The sequence below is a fragment of the Sinohyriopsis cumingii genome, chromosome 8 (assembly GCF_028554795.1).
Source record: "Sinohyriopsis cumingii isolate HCF-2022 chromosome 8, ASM2855479v2, whole genome shotgun sequence".
Taxonomy (NCBI): Eukaryota; Metazoa; Mollusca; class Bivalvia; order Unionida; family Unionidae; genus Sinohyriopsis; species Sinohyriopsis cumingii.
Window position 1 is genome coordinate 71357496 of NC_142968.1, and position 19755 is coordinate 71377250.

Sequence of the window (19755 nt, forward strand, 5' to 3'; positions counted from 1 at the left end):
TAAAAATCCAACACACACACACACAAACACACACACTGCGGTATGTAACATGACCTCGTGGCACCGGCCAGTAGGGAAAAGAGGAGCCTGAACGGTACTGAAAGAAAGGGAATAAGTGCCGATACAGTGGAAAGTACATAATGAGTTCTGGCAAAACAGTGAGATAACATGTCTTGTTTGACCCAATGGCTTCAAGCAGGGACGTGAGCTTGAATCATATGAAGTGAATCTAAGATGCGTTTAAAGGAAAAGACGTGATAAAAAAGCAATTAAAAATTCCAGAAAAAAAAGTGTAGCCCCAATGATGGTATTGACCGTGTGGCGCCACCTAGGGGCATGTGTGGTAAGTGAAGCAAGCGGGGAATATCATGATTTATATTCTATATAAAAAGTGAATCGATTATGGGCTTTAAAAAATAAGTGATGAACCACCACTAACCACAGGGTTTTAACCAAAACGTGATGTCAAAGATTTTTTGACGCCATGTCCCCACCCAGGGTGGAATAAATGCATTTGATTAGTACTGGGAGATGAAAGAATTTGTGTAGATTGGAATTGTATGCTACACAGGTATACATGAAGTTGGAACAGCCTGCTTAAATGAACTCGATACCTACATGCATGTTGTGTACATGCATGATGTGTACATGGACATATTTTTAGATACAACGACGTGCATTATGGGGGGGGGGGGGCAGGGAAAACAAAGCATTTTTACAACTATTTCTCAGATACACCCCAAACTAAATGAACAAAACAAGAAAGCAAAAACTTGTAAAACACATCTAAATTAAATGTTTTATTCTCATGCAACAATTAGTTTTATTATAAATATCGTCACCATAATCATCTTAAGGTGGTAGTTATACACTCAAAACCACAGAAACATTAGCATAAATGACGCCATCATCGTTATCGGTAGTAGTAGTAATACTAGTACTCGTAGAAGATCTACTCATTATTGTGTCCCATTACGACCATGTCTAAAATGTTCTGTGTATAAAACTTGTCCTGGTCCAGTTGTATTTAATGTATATCAACCCCAGTCCGGACAGACATTGCGAAAAGCAGGTAGATATAGTCAACTAGCATTATGCAAACCTTAAATCAGCATGCAAAAAGAGAGTTTATACTCGAGAGAAGTTTAAGTTATTACAAACATTAAAAAGGTCAATACTTACGTTTTATCACGTGGATCCAAAACTACTGAACTGGATACTGGACAAGGCAAACTATTAATAAATACGTAGGTTAGGTTAGTGACATGGGATATACCCAATCTGCGGGCACAGGTAACTCAAACGGAAAATTAAAGACCGCACTTCTCTTATAAAACAAATTTTATTCCGTGTTAAACTATTATATCTGTGTCTGATATGAAGAACACCTGGCATGAACACAGGACTGATTCTATATCTGGAACTACAGAGAATGGAGACATGTTGCACGTGAGCAATTTCCGATTATATAAGCCAAACAATACAATACTAATTGAGCTACCCGCTGCTTTTATATTTTGAAGTACACTGACACCCCATCTATAAATAGAAGGTAAACTATTGTTGCCAAACAGAACTCGGTTTAACTATCGCCTGTGTTAATGTTACACTATTTCCCTACAATAGGCATTCCTGCATATTGATATACAAACCCCTCGCATTAGGCTGAACTCTTATTCATACATATTTCTATTCAGCTCGGGTAAGCTCTGATGCAAACAACGTACAAAGGCAGATTGAAGAGGCTGTGTTATTGTGGAACAGGAGGTTATGCCTATGATTGATGTATATGCTTAACAGTATAAGATAAATCGATTCGTATTTAATTAGGCAGGAAACAAATTTCCTATATGTTATAAAACAAGAATATAATACCACACACACACGACAACAACTCACTGCGTATTATTAAATTCGTTATATATATATATATATATATATATATATATATATATATATATATATATATATATATATATATATATATATATATATACAACACAATAAAATTACATTATGCAAGCTTATTCTTACAATATATGTACATGGTAATTACTTGTTATGTAGGAATTGAACACCAGTTAGTTCACCACACGTTCTACTGCATTTATCTCTTATTGTATATAAAGTGCCCTAAACCGATGTTCCTACACTTTAACTTCAGATCTCACCAAACATCCATAAACCCTTAAATCAGAACAAAAGTAAACGTTTCTACATTTGCTGATTTCGTTATGAGCCCGATCATTTCCTCCATTCCGTTGATCTGTATGGCAATAGGTATTTCAACTAACAAGAGCTCTTACTAGACTCTATAAACCAGGAAATCGCTTTTGAAAAATATCAGATAAAGCAAATGGAAGGTCTGAACAGCTCCACACACACACAAACACATAGAGGAGACCTTTTCTCATGAACATAAGGCTTATAAATAAATTGGACATTCGATCCATTATTTCATGAAAATAAGGCTTATAACAAAATAGGTCATACAAGACCAGGAAGCCTGAGGGGTGGGTAGGACTTACCAGATAAAATATTTGAGATTGCATTATTTGTTAGGGTTCATGAAAATAAATTTCATAGGAAGATCGGTAAAATGAAAATGCGAGTAAATATTAGGAGTGAATCGTCGTTTTAAACAATTTTACAAACCGAACCTTCTGGGGTGTCCTAATGTAATTGAATCGTAAAAATGTACTGAAATTATTCAATGTGGGGGTTTCTGAACATGTGCAAAGAAGTTTTTAATCTGATATATGGTCGTATCACTGAGGCACCAAGTCTGATGAATATATTGCAAAGTATGTGTATCAACGCTGTTAAGGATAACTAAACAATTAGATATCGATGATAACCTTAGGGATTTTGCATACCGCTGTGTAACATAAATGACATTTCTATTTTTATTTCTACCTCGTGAGAATAGACTGGCTTGATTTGTTTTTTTTATCAGCGATAACATCATCGTAGAACACAAGAATGTTGATAGCGCAATCAAGATCTTCGACCGATTGTGCATCATCGATATCAATAACATTTTTATCACCCAAAAATAAATCTGAAGACATAGTATTTTTATTGAATTCATTAAGAACATTATAACAACGTTGGTCATATGCGGGTGGTGACACATAGTAAAGTTTATCCCATTCTAGCCATCTAATTATCATGTTGATTAGCAATTGTCGTTTACCAGACCCATACGGACCTATAATAATCTCAGGAAATAGAGTTTGGGAATAATAATAATGTCACGAGCAAAACATAGTTTCAAACTGCTGATGATTGGATCAACAACAACACGTACAAAGCCATGATATTACGAGGATTGCGGCTATCATTCAGCAAGAGTTCGAAACGGAAGTTTAGGACCAAAACCTTGCATAAAATTCTGTATTAGCATCACACGTAATTCTGAACTTTGTCTTCCATGCAGTGGCAACAATATAGAGCTTTGGACCGGTAATATGTTAAATAAAACTAGGTCACATCAAAATATGCTAATGATTGTCACAACGGAAAAAGAAAGAAAGAACATCTGTGATTAGAAACCAGTCATATTCATAAGTATGTCTCAGTAGCCTCAGAAGTAGTAGAGAATATCTATCTATCTATCTATCTATCTATCTATCTATCTATCTATATATATATATATATATATATATATATATATATATATATATATATATGTATATATATATATATATGTGTGTGTGTGTGTGTGTGTGTGTGTGTGTGTGTGTGTGTTATGCATATATATATATAAATATGTATGTATATACATATATATATATGTATATGCATATATATGTATGTATATAAATATATATATATATATATATATATATATATATATATATATATATATATATATATATATATATATATATATATATATATATATATGGTAGTATGGGTATGTATGTATGAATGTGTGTCTGTGTGTGTCAAAGGAGACTTTGGGAAAGCTTTGCGTTATCATGTTGAATGATTAGGAAGACATCCAAGTTTTCATAATTATGAGGCAAATGACCTTGGTGGTATTAGACATTATCGACTACGAAGACCTTTTCTGGCCTGTCATAAATACCGGTTACCTCATGGTCAGTGCTATGAGAAAAAAGTATCTCATCCACAGATTTGTTTATGAGCGTTTTAACGGCTTGATCAAATAAGGTTTTGTTCTTGATCATATTAGTGATGATAAACTGATAATCGTTGAGAAAATCTTCTGGTCATTACATTAATCGAAAGCAACCAGGGGTAGATCGACTGGCAAATATAAAAAATGCGTGGTCAGTTTGCTCGACAAATTTATTAACAGAGGAAAAGTTTGCACGATAAAATTATTAACAGAGCAGAGTAAGGAATGGTCGTCAATGTCCGCCACTGAAAAAATAATTTGATATTATTTCCAGTTTCATTACAGCGTGTCGCATGAGGCATAACCAGTTCAGCGCTATCGAAGCGGTGTAATACAAAAACAAGATTTCTATATCCCTGAATCGAGGATCACTGAAATTATTCGCGATTCATGAATCGCGTATTTTAAGAAAGAATTTTTTTAAAAATAATAACGTATCAACTTATTTTATTTATACTCTTGTTTTTGGTTTATTCACTGTCGACTCTTCATGGTCCGTCTTGTGCATACAAACTCAGCAACAATTCTTCCTGTCATATATCCATTGAATGCATGTTTCATCAGTCATACAAAAAGGTATTCGTGACAACGTCGGATTTTTCTTCTTCAGTTGTCCATCGTGTCCGATGAAAACCCTATTTGTGTACCCACCGTGGCTACGCATATGCCTCTTGAGCCCAAGAGTGGAAGCACACTGGATGCTACAGGTTGGGCATGGTAAATCTGTAGACTTGGTTGTCTGGGATGCTGCAGTGTGCAGTTTATCTCTCATGCCTGTGAGTCTTTGACGGTGGTCATCCTCCACTACTTGAATGGCCTATGTGATGAGCGTGTGTCAAGTAGACTTGTCCTTGGACGAGTTTTCCAGCTCGCTAGGATGGAATCCGCACCATTTCACCTTACACCTAAAATTGTATTTTTATCTTTCCTCTGGCGCCCTCATTTTGGTTTTTCCTGATCGAGCTTACCATATAAGTGCTCTCTGGATATTCTGGTCTTCTCCATCCGAATGACGTGGTTAGACAATCTGGGATAGGCTTTGCACAACAGAACCTGCGCGGAAGAGCTCCTAAAGTGGGAAAGTCGTTGCAAAGGGGCAATATCACTCTCTCGGTCGTAAATGCTGGTTCCCAGTGACATGAAGAATCGCTACGGCTGGAGACTCCGTGGATTGCAGTGCATTGCCATGATTTATAATGTGCCTCGTAAATGCCTTGGCGCTGCACAGTACTCTGCTGGTCCGTCATCATTGGCGTTGAGTCGACAATGATCTCAATAGCCCAGTCGGAAGGATCAAGCTTTATTTGGAAGATAGGCCGGTAGCTCAATTTAACACATATGTGGAGCAGTGGTAGGTGTGAGGTCAGAATGTGTCTACACACCGGTGGGTCTTAACGCCACACCTCTGGGCCCCACTGTTGCTTCAAGGTACCAAGTTCAGTTTGGGGTCGAATGATGCCTAGTTATCGTTTGTTGCCTCGAGGACACACTGCAGGAGTCTTGCGACGGACAGGCTAAGTAATGGCGGGTGTGTGGCTTACGCACTTGGCTCCCTTTTTCGCCACAGGATGTTAGAGGCTAGCCAGAGGCAGCAGCTTGAAGCAGAAGATGCAACCACACTAACTAAAACTACACTACTGCACTAGACGCCCGACACACTCTGTGACACAGCCATTAACACAAGGACGGATTATGACATCGTAAATAAAGAGGATTACTAGGCACTTATGCAGTTAAAGAGAAGGAGGAAATCCACCAGAAACGATGTACATAATATATCGTTGTTGCGCCTGTTAGAATTTATCTAGATCTCCTCGATAAATGCCATCAACGGTGACATAAATAACAAAGCATTTTTGCCACTATTTATCAGATACAATCCAAACTAAATGAACAAAACATGAAAGTAAAAGCTTATCAAACACATCTAAATTTAATGTTTTATTTTCATGCCAAAATTAGTTTTATTATAAACATCGCCACCATCATCATCATCATCATCATCATCGTTTAAAGGTGATAGTTATACACTTAGAACCACAGAAACATTAGCATAATTGACGCCATCATCGTTATCGGTAGTAATAGTAATACTAGTACTCGTAGAAGATCTACTCATTATTGTGTTCCATTACGACTATGTCTAAAATGTTCTGTGTATAAAACTGTTTCTGGTCCAGTTGTAATTAATGTATATCAACCCCAGTCCGGACAGACATTGCGAAAAGCAGGTAGATATAGTCAACTAGTATTATATAAACCTTCATTCAGCATGCAAAAAGAGAGTTTATACTCGAGAGAACTTTAAGTTATTACAAACATTAAAGAGGTCAATACTCACGTTTTATCACGTGGATCCAAAACTACTGAACTACTTACTGGACAAGGCAAACTATTAATAAATACGTGGGTTACGTTAGTCACATGGGATATACCCAATCTGCGGGCACAGGTAACTCAAACGGAAATTAAAGACCGCATTTCTATTATGAAAGAAATTATATTCCGTTTTAAACTAGTATATCTATGTCTGATATGAAGGACACCTTGAATGAAAACAGGACTGATTCTACATCTGGAACTATAGAGAATTGCACATGTTGCACATGAGCAATTTCAGATTATATAAGCCACACAATGCAATACTAATTGAGCTACCCGCTGCTTTTATATTTTAAAATACATTGACATACCAGCTATAAATAGAAGGTAAACTATTGTTGCCAAACAGAACTCGGTTTGACTATCGCCTGTGTTAATGTTACAATATGTCATTACATATTGATATACAAACTCCTCGCATTAGGCTGAACTCTTACTGCATTCATATTTCTATTCAGCTCGGGTAAGCTCTGATGCAAACAACGTACAAAGGCAGATTGAAGAGGCTGTGTTATTCTGGAACAGGAGGTTATGCCTATGATTGATGTGTATGCTTAAAAGTATAAGATAAATCGATTCGTATTTAGTCTGGCAGGTAACAAATCCCCTATATGTTATAAAACAATAATATAATACCACAGATACACAACAACAACATCATCGTCATCAACAACAACAACAACGCACTGCCTATTATTAAATTATATATATATATATATATATATATATATATATATATATATATATATATATATATATATATATATAATGATAAAATTACATTATGCAAGTTTATTCTTACATTATATGTACATGGTGATTACTTGGTATGTACGAATTGAACACCAGTTAGTTCACCATACGTTCTACTGCCTTTATCTCTTATTGTATATAAAGTGCCCAAAACGGATTTTCCTACACTTTAACTTCAGATCTCACCGAACATCCATAAACCCTTAAATCAGAACAAAAGTAAAATTTTCTACATTTGCTGATTTCCTTTTAGAAAATATCAGATAAAGCAGCTTCACACACACACACACACACACACACACACACACACCTAGAGGATACCTTTTCTCATAAATATAAGGCTTATAAATAAATTGGACATTCTATCCATTATTTCGTGAAAATAAGGCTTATAACAAAATAGGTCATACCAGACCAGGAAGCCTGAGGGGTGAGTAGGGCTTACCAGATAAAATATTTGAGACTGCATTATTTGTTAGTGTTCGTGAACATAAATTTCATAGGAAGATCAGGAAAATGACAATGTGAGTAAATATTGGGAGTGAATCGCCCTTTTAAATATTTTAGAAACAGAACCTTCTGGGGGGTCCTAATGTAATTGAATCGTGTATATTGATTGAAATGATTCAATGTTGGGGTTTCTGAACACGTGCAAAGAAGTTTTAATCTGATATATGGTCGTATCACTGAGGCACCAAGTCTGATGAATTTATCGCAATATATCTGTAACAACGCTGTTATGGATAGCAAAACAATTAGTTATCTATGATGACCTTAGGGATTTTGCATACCGCTGTGTAACATAAATGACATCTCCATTTTATGTTTACCTCGTGAGAATAGACTGACTTGATTTGTTTTTTTTATCAACGATAACATCATCGTAGAACACAAGAATGATGATAGCGCAATCAAGATCTTCGACCGATTGTGCATCATCGATGTCAGTAACATTTTTATCACCCAAAAATAAATCTGAAGACATAGTATTTTTATTGAATTCATTAAGAACATTATAACAACGTTGGTCATATGCGGGTGGTGCCACATAGTAAAGTTTATCCCATTCTAGCCATCTAATTATCATGTTGATTAGCAATTGTCGTTTACCAGACCCATATGGACCTATAATAATCTCAGGAAATAGAGTTTGGGAATAATAATAATGTCACGAGCAAAACATAGTTTCAAACTGCTGATGATTGGATCAACAACAACACGTACAAAGCCATGATATTACGAGGATTGCGGCTATCATTCAGCAAGAGTTCGAAACGGAAGTTTAGGACCAAAACCTTGCATAAAATTCCGTATTAGCATCACACGTAATTCTGAACTTTGTCTTCCATGCAGTGGCAACAATATAGAGCTTTGGACCGGTAATATGTTAAATAAAACTAGGTCACATCAAAATATGCTAATGATTGTCACAACGGAAAAAGAAAGAAAGAACATCTGTGATTAGAAACCAGTCATATTCATAAGTATGTCTCAGTAGCCTCAGAAGTAGTAGAGAATATCTATCTATCTATCTATCTATCTATCTATCTATCTATCTATCTATCTATATATATATATATATATATATATATATATATATATATATATATATATATATATATATATATATATATATATATATATGTGTGTGTGTGTGTGTGTGTGTGTGTGTTATGCATATATATATATAAATATGTATGTATATACATATATATATATGTATATGCATATATATGTATGTATATATATATATATATATATATATATATATATATATATATATATATATATATATATATATATATATATATATATATATATATATATATATATATATATATATGGTAGTATGGGTATGTATGTATGAATGTGTGTCTGTGTGTGTCAAAGGAGACTTTGGGAAAGCTTTGCGTTATCATGTTGAATGATTAGGAAGACATCCAAGTTTTCATAATTATGAGGCAAATGACCTTGGTGGTATTAGACATTATCGACTACGAAGACCTTTTCTGGCCTGTCATAAATACCGGTTACCTCATGGTCAGTGCTATGAGAAAAAAGTATCTCATCCACAGATTTGTTTATGAGCGTTTTAACGGCTTGATCAAATAAGGTTTTGTTCTTGATCATATTAGTGATGATAAACTGATAATCGTTGAGAAAATCTTCTGGTCATTACATTAATCGAAAGCAACCAGGGGTAGATCGACTGGCAAATATAAAAAATGCGTGGTCAGTTTGCTCGACAAATTTATTAACAGAGGAAAAGTTTGCACGATAAAATTATTAACAGAGCAGAGTAAGGAATGGTCGTCAATGTCCGCCACTGAAAAAATAATTTGATATTATTTCCAGTTTCATTACAGCGTGTCGCATGAGGCATAACCAGTTCAGCGCTATCGAAGCGGTGTAATACAAAAACAAGATTTCTATATCCCTGAATCGAGGATCACTGAAATTATTCGCGATTCATGAATCGCGTATTTTAAGAAAGAATTTTTTTAAAAATAATAACGTATCAACTTATTTTATTTATACTCTTGTTTTTGGTTTATTCACTGTCGACTCTTCATGGTCCGTCTTGTGCATACAAACTCAGCAACAATTCTTCCTGTCATATATCCATTGAATGCATGTTTCATCAGTCATACAAAAAGGTATTCGTGACAACGTCGGATTTTTCTTCTTCAGTTGTCCATCGTGTCCGATGAAAACCCTATTTGTGTACCCACCGTGGCTACGCATATGCCTCTTGAGCCCAAGAGTGGAAGCACACTGGATGCTACAGGTTGGGCATGGTAAATCTGTAGACTTGGTTGTCTGGGATGCTGCAGTGTGCAGTTTATCTCTCATGCCTGTGAGTCTTTGACGGTGGTCATCCTCCACTACTTGAATGGCCTATGTGATGAGCGTGTGTCAAGTAGACTTGTCCTTGGACGAGTTTTCCAGCTCGCTAGGATGGAATCCGCACCATTTCACCTTACACCTAAAATTGTATTTTTATCTTTCCTCTGGCGCCCTCATTTTGATATTTCCTGATCGAGCTTACCATATAAGTGCTCTCTGGATATTCTGGTCTTCTCCATCCGAATGACGTGGTTAGACAATCTGGGATAGGCTTTGCACAACAGAACCTGCGCGGAAGAGCTCCTAAAGTGGGAAAGTCGTTGCAAAGGGGCAATATCACTCTCTCGGTCGTAAATGCTGGTTCCCAGTGACATGAAGAATCGCTACGGCTGGAGACTCCGTGGATTGCAGTGCATTGCCATGATTTATAATGTGCCTCGTAAATGCCTTGGCGCTGCACAGTACTCTGCTGGTCCGTCATCATTGGCGTTGAGTCGACAATGATCTCAATAGCCCAGTCGGAAGGATCAAGCTTTATTTGGAAGATAGGCCGGTAGCTCAATTTAACACATATGTGGAGCAGTGGTAGGTGTGAGGTCAGAATGTGTCTACACACCGGTGGGTCTTAACGCCACACCTCTGGGCCCCACTGTTGCTTCAAGGTACCAAGTTCAGTTTGGGGTCGAATGATGCCTAGTTATCGTTTGTTGCCTCGAGGACACACTGCAGGAGTCTTGCGACGGACAGGCTAAGTAATGGCGGGTGTGTGGCTTACGCACTTGGCTCCCTTTTTCGCCACAGGATGTTAGAGGCTAGCCAGAGGCAGCAGCTTGAAGCAGAAGATGCAACCACACTAACTAAAACTACACTACTGCACTAGACGCCCGACACACTCTGTGACACAGCCATTAACACAAGGACGGATTATGACATCGTAAATAAAGAGGATTACTAGGCACTTATGCAGTTAAAGAGAAGGAGGAAATCCACCAGAAACGATGTACATAATATATCGTTGTTGCGCCTGTTAGAATTTATCTAGATCTCCTCGATAAATGCCATCAACGGTGACATAAATAACAAAGCATTTTTGCCACTATTTATCAGATACAATCCAAACTAAATGAACAAAACATGAAAGTAAAAGCTTATCAAACACATCTAAATTTAATGTTTTATTTTCATGCCAAAATTAGTTTTATTATAAACATCGCCACCATCATCATCATCATCATCATCATCGTTTAAAGGTGATAGTTATACACTTAGAACCACAGAAACATTAGCATAATTGACGCCATCATCGTTATCGGTAGTAATAGTAATACTAGTACTCGTAGAAGATCTACTCATTATTGTGTTCCATTACGACTATGTCTAAAATGTTCTGTGTATAAAACTGTTTCTGGTCCAGTTGTAATTAATGTATATCAACCCCAGTCCGGACAGACATTGCGAAAAGCAGGTAGATATAGTCAACTAGTATTATATAAACCTTCATTCAGCATGCAAAAAGAGAGTTTATACTCGAGAGAACTTTAAATTATTACAAACATTAAAGAGGTCAATACTCACGTTTTATCACGTGGATCCAAAACTACTGAACTACTTACTGGACAAGGCAAACTATTAATAAATACGTGGGTTACGTTAGTCACATGGGATATACCCAATCTGCGGGCACAGGTAACTCAAACGGAAATTAAAGACCGCATTTCTATTATGAAAGAAATTATATTCCGTTTTAAACTAGTATATCTATGTCTGATATGAAGAACACCTTGAATGAAAACAGGACTGATTCTACATCTGGAACTATAGAGAATTGCACATGTTGCACATGAGCAATTACAGATTATATAAGCCACACAATGCAATACTAATTGAGCTACCCGTTGCTTTTATATTTTAAAATACATTGACATACCAGCTATAAATAGAAGGTAAACTATTGTTGCCAAACAGAACTCGGTTTGACTATCGCCTGTGTTAATGTTACAATATGTCATTACATATTGATATACAAACTCCTCGCATTAGGCTGAACTCTTACTGCATTCATATTTCTATTCAGCTCGGGTAAGCTCTGATGCAAACAACGTACAAAGGCAGATTGAAGAGGCTGTGTTATTGTGGAACAGGAGGTTATGCCTATGATTGATGTGTATGCTTAAAAGTATAAGATAAATCGATTCGTATTTAGTCTGGCAGGTAACAAATCCCCTATATGTTATAAAACAATAATATAATACCACAGACACACAACAACAACATCATCGTCATCAACAACAACAACAACGCACTGCCTATTATTAAATTATATATATATATATATATATATATATATATATATATATATATATATATATATATATATATATATATAATGATAAAATTACATTATGCAAGCTTATTCTTACATTATATGTACATGGTAATTACTTGGTATGTACGAATTGAACACCAGTTAGTTCACCATACGTTCTACTGCCTTTATCTCTTATTGTATATAAAGTGCCCAAAACGGATTTTCCTACACTTTAACTTCAGATCTCACCGAACATCCATAAACCCTTAAATCAGAACAAAAGTAAAATTTTCTACATTTGCTGATTTCCTTTTAGAAAATATCAGATAAAGCAGCTTCACACACACACACACACACACACACACACACACACACACACACACACACACACCTAGAGGATACCTTTTCTCATAAATATAAGGCTTATAAATAAATTGGACATTCTATCCATTATTTCGTGAAAATAAGGCTTATAACAAAATAGGTCATACCAGACCAGGAAGCCTGAGGGGTGAGTAGGGCTTACCAGATAAAATATTTGAGACTGCATTATTTGTTAGTGTTCGTGAACATAAATTTCATAGGAAGATCAGGAAAATGACAATGTGAGTAAATATTGGGAGTGAATCGCCCTTTTAAATATTTTAGAAACAGAACCTTCTGGGGGGTCCTAATGTAATTGAATCGTGTATATTGATTGAAATGATTCAATGTTGGGGTTTCTGAACACGTGCAAAGAAGTTTTAATCTGATATATGGTCGTATCACCGAGGCACCAAGTCTGATGAATTTATCGCAATATATCTGTAACAACGCTGTTATGGATAGCAAAACAATTAGTTATCTATGATGACCTTAGGGATTTTGCATACCGCTGTGTAACATAAATGACATCTCCATTTTTATGTTTACCTCGTGAGAATAGACTGACTTGATTTGTTTTTTTTATCAACGATAACATCATCGTAGAACACAAGAATGATGATAGCGCAATCAAGATCTTCGACCGATTGTGCATCATCGATGTCAGTAACATTTTTATCACCCAAAAATAAATCTGAAGACATAGTATTTTTATTGAATTCATTAAGAACATTATAACAACGTTGGTCATCTGCGGGTGGTGCCACATAGTAAAGTTTATCCCGTTCTAGCCATCTAATTATTACGTTGATTAGCAACTGTCGTTTACCAGACCCATATGGACCGATAGTAATCTCAAGAAATAGAGTTTGGGAATAATAATAATGTCAGAGCAAAACATAGTTGCAAACTGCTGATGATTGGATCAACAACAACACGTATAAAGCCATGATATTACGAAGATTGCGGCTATCATTCAGCAAGAGTTCGAAACGGAAGTTTAGGACCAAAACCTTGCATAAAATTCTGTATTAGCATCACACGTAATTCTGAACTTTGTCTTCCATGCAGTGGCAACAATATAGAGCTTTGGACCGGTAATATGCTAAATACAACTAGGCCAAAACAAAATCTGCTAAAGGTTATCACAACGGAAAAAGAAAGATAGAAAATCTGTAATTAGAAACCAATCATATTCATATTTATTACTCACTAGCCTCAGAAGTAGTAGAGAATATATATATATATATATGTGTGTGTGTGTGTGTGTGTGTGTGTATGGTAGTGTATGTATCTCTGTGTGTGTGTCAATGGAGACTTTGGGAAAGCTCTGCGTTATCATGTTGAATAGTTAGGAAGACATCCAAGTTTTCTAACTTGGTGGTTTTGTACATTATCGACTCCTAATCCTTTCTGCTCTGTCATAAAAACAGGTTACCTCATGGTCAGTATTATGAGATGAAAGAATCTCTTCTACAGATTTGTTTATAAGCGATATTTCGGCTTGATCAAACAACGTTTTGTTCTTGATACTAATAGTGATGAGAAACTGATAATCGCTGAGAAAATCTTCTGATCATTACATAGATCGGAAGCAACCAGGGATAGAAGGACTGGCAAATACAAAAAATGCGTGGTCAGTTTGCTCGACAAATTTATTAACAGAGGAAAAGTTTGCACGATAAACTTATTAACAGAGCAGAGTAAGGAATGTTCGTCAAAGTCCGCCGCTGAAAAAATAATTTGATAAATTTTCCAGTTTCATTACAGCGTTTCGCATGAGGCATAACCAGTTCGGCGAATCGAGAATTATTGAATTTATTCGCGATTCATGAATCGCGTATTTAAGAAAGATATTTTTTATAATAACGTATCAATTTATTTTATTTATACTCTTGTTTTTGGTTTATTCACGATCGACTCTTCATGGTCTGTCTTGTACATACAAAATCAGCGACAATTCTTCCTGACATATTTCCATTGACTGCATGTTTCATCAGTCATACAAAAAGGTATTCGTGACAACGTCGGATTTTTCTTCTTCAGTTGTCCATCGTGTCCGATGAAAACCCTATTTGTGTACCCACCGTGACTACGCATATGCCTCTTGAGCCCACGAGTGGAAGCACACTGGATGCTACAGGTTGGGCATGGTAAATCTGTAGACTTGGTTGTCTGGGATGCTGCAGTGTGCAGTTTGTCTAACATGCCTGTGAGTCGTTGACGGTGGTCATCGTCCACTACTTGAATGGCCTTTGTGAAGAGCGTGCGTCAAGTAGACTTGTCCTTGGACGAATCTTCCAGCTCGCTAGGATGGAATCCGCACCATTTCACGTTACACCTAAAATTGTATTTGTATCTTTCCTCTGGCGCCCTCATTTTGATTTTTCCTGATCGAGCTTACCATATAAGGGCTCTCTGGGTATTCTGGTCTTCTCCATCCGGATGACGTGGTTAGACAATCTGGGATAGGCTTTGCACAACAGAACCTGCGCGAAAGAGTTCTTAAAATGGGAAAGTCGTTGCACAGGGGCAATACCACTCTCTCGGCCGTGAATGCTGGTTCCCAATGACGTGAAGAATCGCAACGGCTGGAGACTCCGTGGATTGCAGTGCACTGCCATCATTTCTATCGTACCTCGTCAATGCCTTTGCGCTGCACAGTACCCTGCTGGTCCGCCATCGTGGGGGTTGGGTCGACAATGATCTCAATAGTCCAGTCGGAAGGATCAAGCTTTATTTGGAAGATAGGCCGGTAGCTCAATTTAACACATATGTGGAGCAGTGGTAGGTGTGAGGTCAGAATGTGTCTACACACCGGTGGGTCTTAACGCCACACCTCTGGGCCCCACTGTTGCTTCAAGGTACCAAGTTCAGTTTGGGGTCGAATGATGCCTAGTTATCGTTTGTTGCCTCGAGGACACACTGCAGGAGTCTTGCGACGGACAGGCTAAGTAATGGCGGGTGTGTGGCTTACGCACTTGGCTCCCTTTTTCGCCACAGGATGTTAGAGGCTAGCCAGAGGCAGCAGCTTGAAGCAGAAGATGCAGCCACACTAACTAAAACTACACTACTGCACTAGACGCCTGACACACTCTGTGACAGCCACTATCACAAGGACGGATTATGACATCGTAAATAAAGAGGATTACCAGGCACTTATTCAATCAAAGAGAAGGAGGAAATACACGCGACACGATGTACATAATATATCGTTGTTGCGCCTGTTAGAATTTATCTAGATCTCCTCGATAAATGCCATCAACGGTGACATAAATAACAAAGCATTTTTGCCACTATTTCTCAGATACACACCAAACTAAATGAACAAAGCATGAAAGTAAAAGCTTATCAAACACATCTAAATTTAATGTTTTATTTTCATGCCAAAATTAGTTTTATTATAAACATCGCCACCATCATCATCATCATCATCGTCTAAAGGTGATAGTTATACACTTAGAACCACAGAAACATTAGCATAATTGACGCCATCATCGTTATCGGTAGTAATAGTAATACTAGTACTCGTAGAAGATCTACTCATTATTGTGTCCCAATACGACCATGTCTAAAATGTTCTGCGTATAAAACTGGTTTTGGTCCAGTTGTATTTAATGTATATCAACCCCAGTCCGGACAGACATTGCGAAAAGCAGGTAGATATAGTCAACTAGTATCATGCAAACCTTAAATCAGCATGCAAAAAGAGAGTTTATACTCGAGAAAAGTTTAAGTTATTACAAACATTAAAGAGGTCAGTACTTACGTTTTAACACGTGGATCCAAAACTACTGAACTGGTTACTGGACAAGGCAAACTATTAATAAATACGTGGGTTAGGCTATTCACATTGCATATACCCAATCTGCGGGCACAGGTAACTCAAACGGAAATTAAAGACCGCATTTGTATTATGAAAGAAATTATATTCCGTTTTAAACTAGTATATCTATGTCTGATATGAAGAACACCTTGAATGAAAACAGGACTGATTCTACATCTGGAACTATAGAGAATTGCACATGTTGCACATGAGCAATTACAGATTATATAAGCCACACAATGCAATACTAATTGAGCTACCCGCTGCTTTTATATTTTAAAATACATTGACATACCAGCTATAAATAGAAGGTAAACTATTGTTGCCAAACAGAACTCGGTTTGACTATCGCCTGTGTTAATGTTACAATATGTCACTACATATTGATATACAAACTCCTCGCATTAGGCTGAACTCTTACTGCATTCATATTTCTATTCAGCTCGGGTAAGCTCTGATGCAAACAACGTACAAAGGCAGATTGAAGAGGCTGTGTTATTGTGGAACAGGAGGTTATGCCTATGATTGATGTGTATGCTTAAAAGTATAAGATAAATCGATTCGTATTTAGTCTGGCAGGTAACAAATCCCCTATATGTTATAAAACAATAATATAATACCACAGACACACAACAACAACATCATCGTCATCAACAACAACAACAACGCACTGCCTATTATTAAATTATTTATATATATATATATATATATATATATATATATATATATATATATATATATATATATATATATATATATATATATATATATATATATGATAAAATTACATTATGCAAGTTTATTCTTACATTATATGTACATAGTAATTACTTGGTATGTACGAATTGAACACCAGTTAGTTCACCATACGTTCTACTGCCTTTATCTCTTATTGTATATAAAGTGCCCAAAACGGATTTTCCTACACTTTAACTTCAGATCTCACCGAACATCCATAAACCCTTAAATCAGAACAAAAGTAAAATTTTCTACATTTGCTGATTTCCTTTTAGAAAATATCAGATAAAGCAGCTTCACACACACACACACACACACACACACACACCTAGAGGATACCTTTTCTCATAAATATAAGGCTTATAAATAAATTGGACATTCTATCCATTATTTCGTGAAAATAAGGCTTATAACAAAATAGGTCATACCAGACCAGGAAGCCTGAGGGGTGAGTAGGGCTTACCAGATAAAATATTTGAGACTGCATTATTTGTTAGTGTTCGTGAACATAAATTTCATAGGAAGATCAGGAAAATGACAATGTGAGTAAATATTGGGAGTGAATCGCCCTTTTAAATATTTTAGAAACAGAACCTTCTGGGGGGTCCTAATGTAATTGAATCGTGTATATTGATTGAAATGATTCAATGTTGGGGTTTCTGAACACGTGCAAAGAAGTTTTAATCTGATATATGGTCGTATCACCGAGGCACCAAGTCTGATGAATTTATTGCAATATATCTGTAACAACGCTGTTATGGATAGCAAAACAATTAGTTATCTATGATGACCTTAGGGATTTTGCATACCGCTGTGTAACATAAATGACATCTCCATTTTTATGTTTACCTCGTGAGAATAGACTGACTTGATTTGTTTTTTTTATCAACGATAACATCATCGTAGAACACAAGAATGATGATAGCGCAATCAAGATCTTCGACCGATTGTGCATCATCGATGTCAGTAACATTTTTATCACCCAAAAATAAATCTGAAGACATAGTATTTTTATTGAATTCATTAAGAACATTATAACAACGTTGGTCATCTGCGGGTGGTGCCACATAGTAAAGTTTATCCCGTTCTAGCCATCTAATTATTACGTTGATTAGCAACTGTCGTTTACCAGACCCATATGGACCGATAGTAATCTCAAGAAATAGAGTTTGGGAATAATAATAATGTCAGAGCAAAACATAGTTGCAAACTGCTGATGATTGGATCAACAACAACACATATAAAGCCATGATATTACGAAGATTGCGGCTATCATTCAGCAAGAGTTCGAAACGGAAGTTTAGGACCAAAACCTTGCATAAAATTCTGTATTAGCATCACACGTAATTCTGAACTTTGTCTTCCATGCAGTGGCAACAATATAGAGCTTTGGACCGGTAATATGCTAAATACAACTAGGCCAAAACAAAATCTGCTAAAGGTTATCACAACGGAAAAAGAAAGATAGAAAATCTGTAATTAGAAACCAATCATATTCATATTTATTACTCACTAGCCTCAGAAGTAGTAGAGAATATATATATATATATATATATATATATATATATATATATATATATATATATATATATATATATATATATATATATATATATATATATATATATATCTGTGTGTGTGTGTGTGTGTATGGTAGTGAATGTATCTGTGTGTGTGTGTCAATGGAGACTTTGGGAAAGCTCTGCGTTATCATGTTGAATAGTTAGGAAGACATCCAAGTTTTCTAACTTGGTGGTTTTGTACATTATCGACTCCTAATCCTTTCTGCTCTGTCATAAAAACAGGTTACCTCATGATCAGTGTTATGAGATAAAAGAATCTCTTCTACAGATTTGTTTATGAGCGATATTTCGGCTTGATCAGACAACGTTTTGTTCTTGATACTATTAGTGATGATAAACTGATACTCGTTGAGAAAATCTTCTGATCATTACATAGATCGGAAGCAACCAGGGATAGAAGGACTGGCAAATACAAAAAATGCGTGGTCAGTTTGCTCGACAAATTTATTAACAGAGGAAAAGTTTGCACGATAAACTTATTAACAGAGCAGAGTAAGGAATGTTCGTCAAAGTCCGCCGCTGAAAAAATAATTTGATAAATTTTCCAGTTTCATTACAGCGTTTCGCATGAGGCATAACCAGTTCAGCGAATCGAGAATTATTGAATTTATTCGCGATTCATGAATAGCGTATTTTAAGAAAGATATTTTTTATAATCACGTATCAATTTATTTTATTTATACTCTTGTTTTTGGTTTATTCATGATCGACTCTTCATGGTCTGTCTTGTACATACAAAATCAGCGACAATTCTTCCTGACACATTTTCATTGAATGCATGTTTCATCAGTCATACAAAAAGGTATTC

General features: G+C 36.1%; 1 protein-coding gene across 1 annotated transcript in view; it reads right to left on the reverse strand.

Annotated features, from left to right (window-relative positions):
- LOC149793788 (uncharacterized) overlaps nt 1-16626 on the reverse strand; it is a 98215-nt gene extending 81589 nt beyond the window's left edge. The window contains exon 1 of the mRNA XM_089969053.1: nt 16570-16626. The gene's annotated coding sequence lies outside the window, so the exon portion shown is untranslated. The remainder of the gene's footprint in view (nt 1-16569) is intronic.
- Between the last annotated feature and the right edge of the window lie 3129 nt (nt 16627-19755).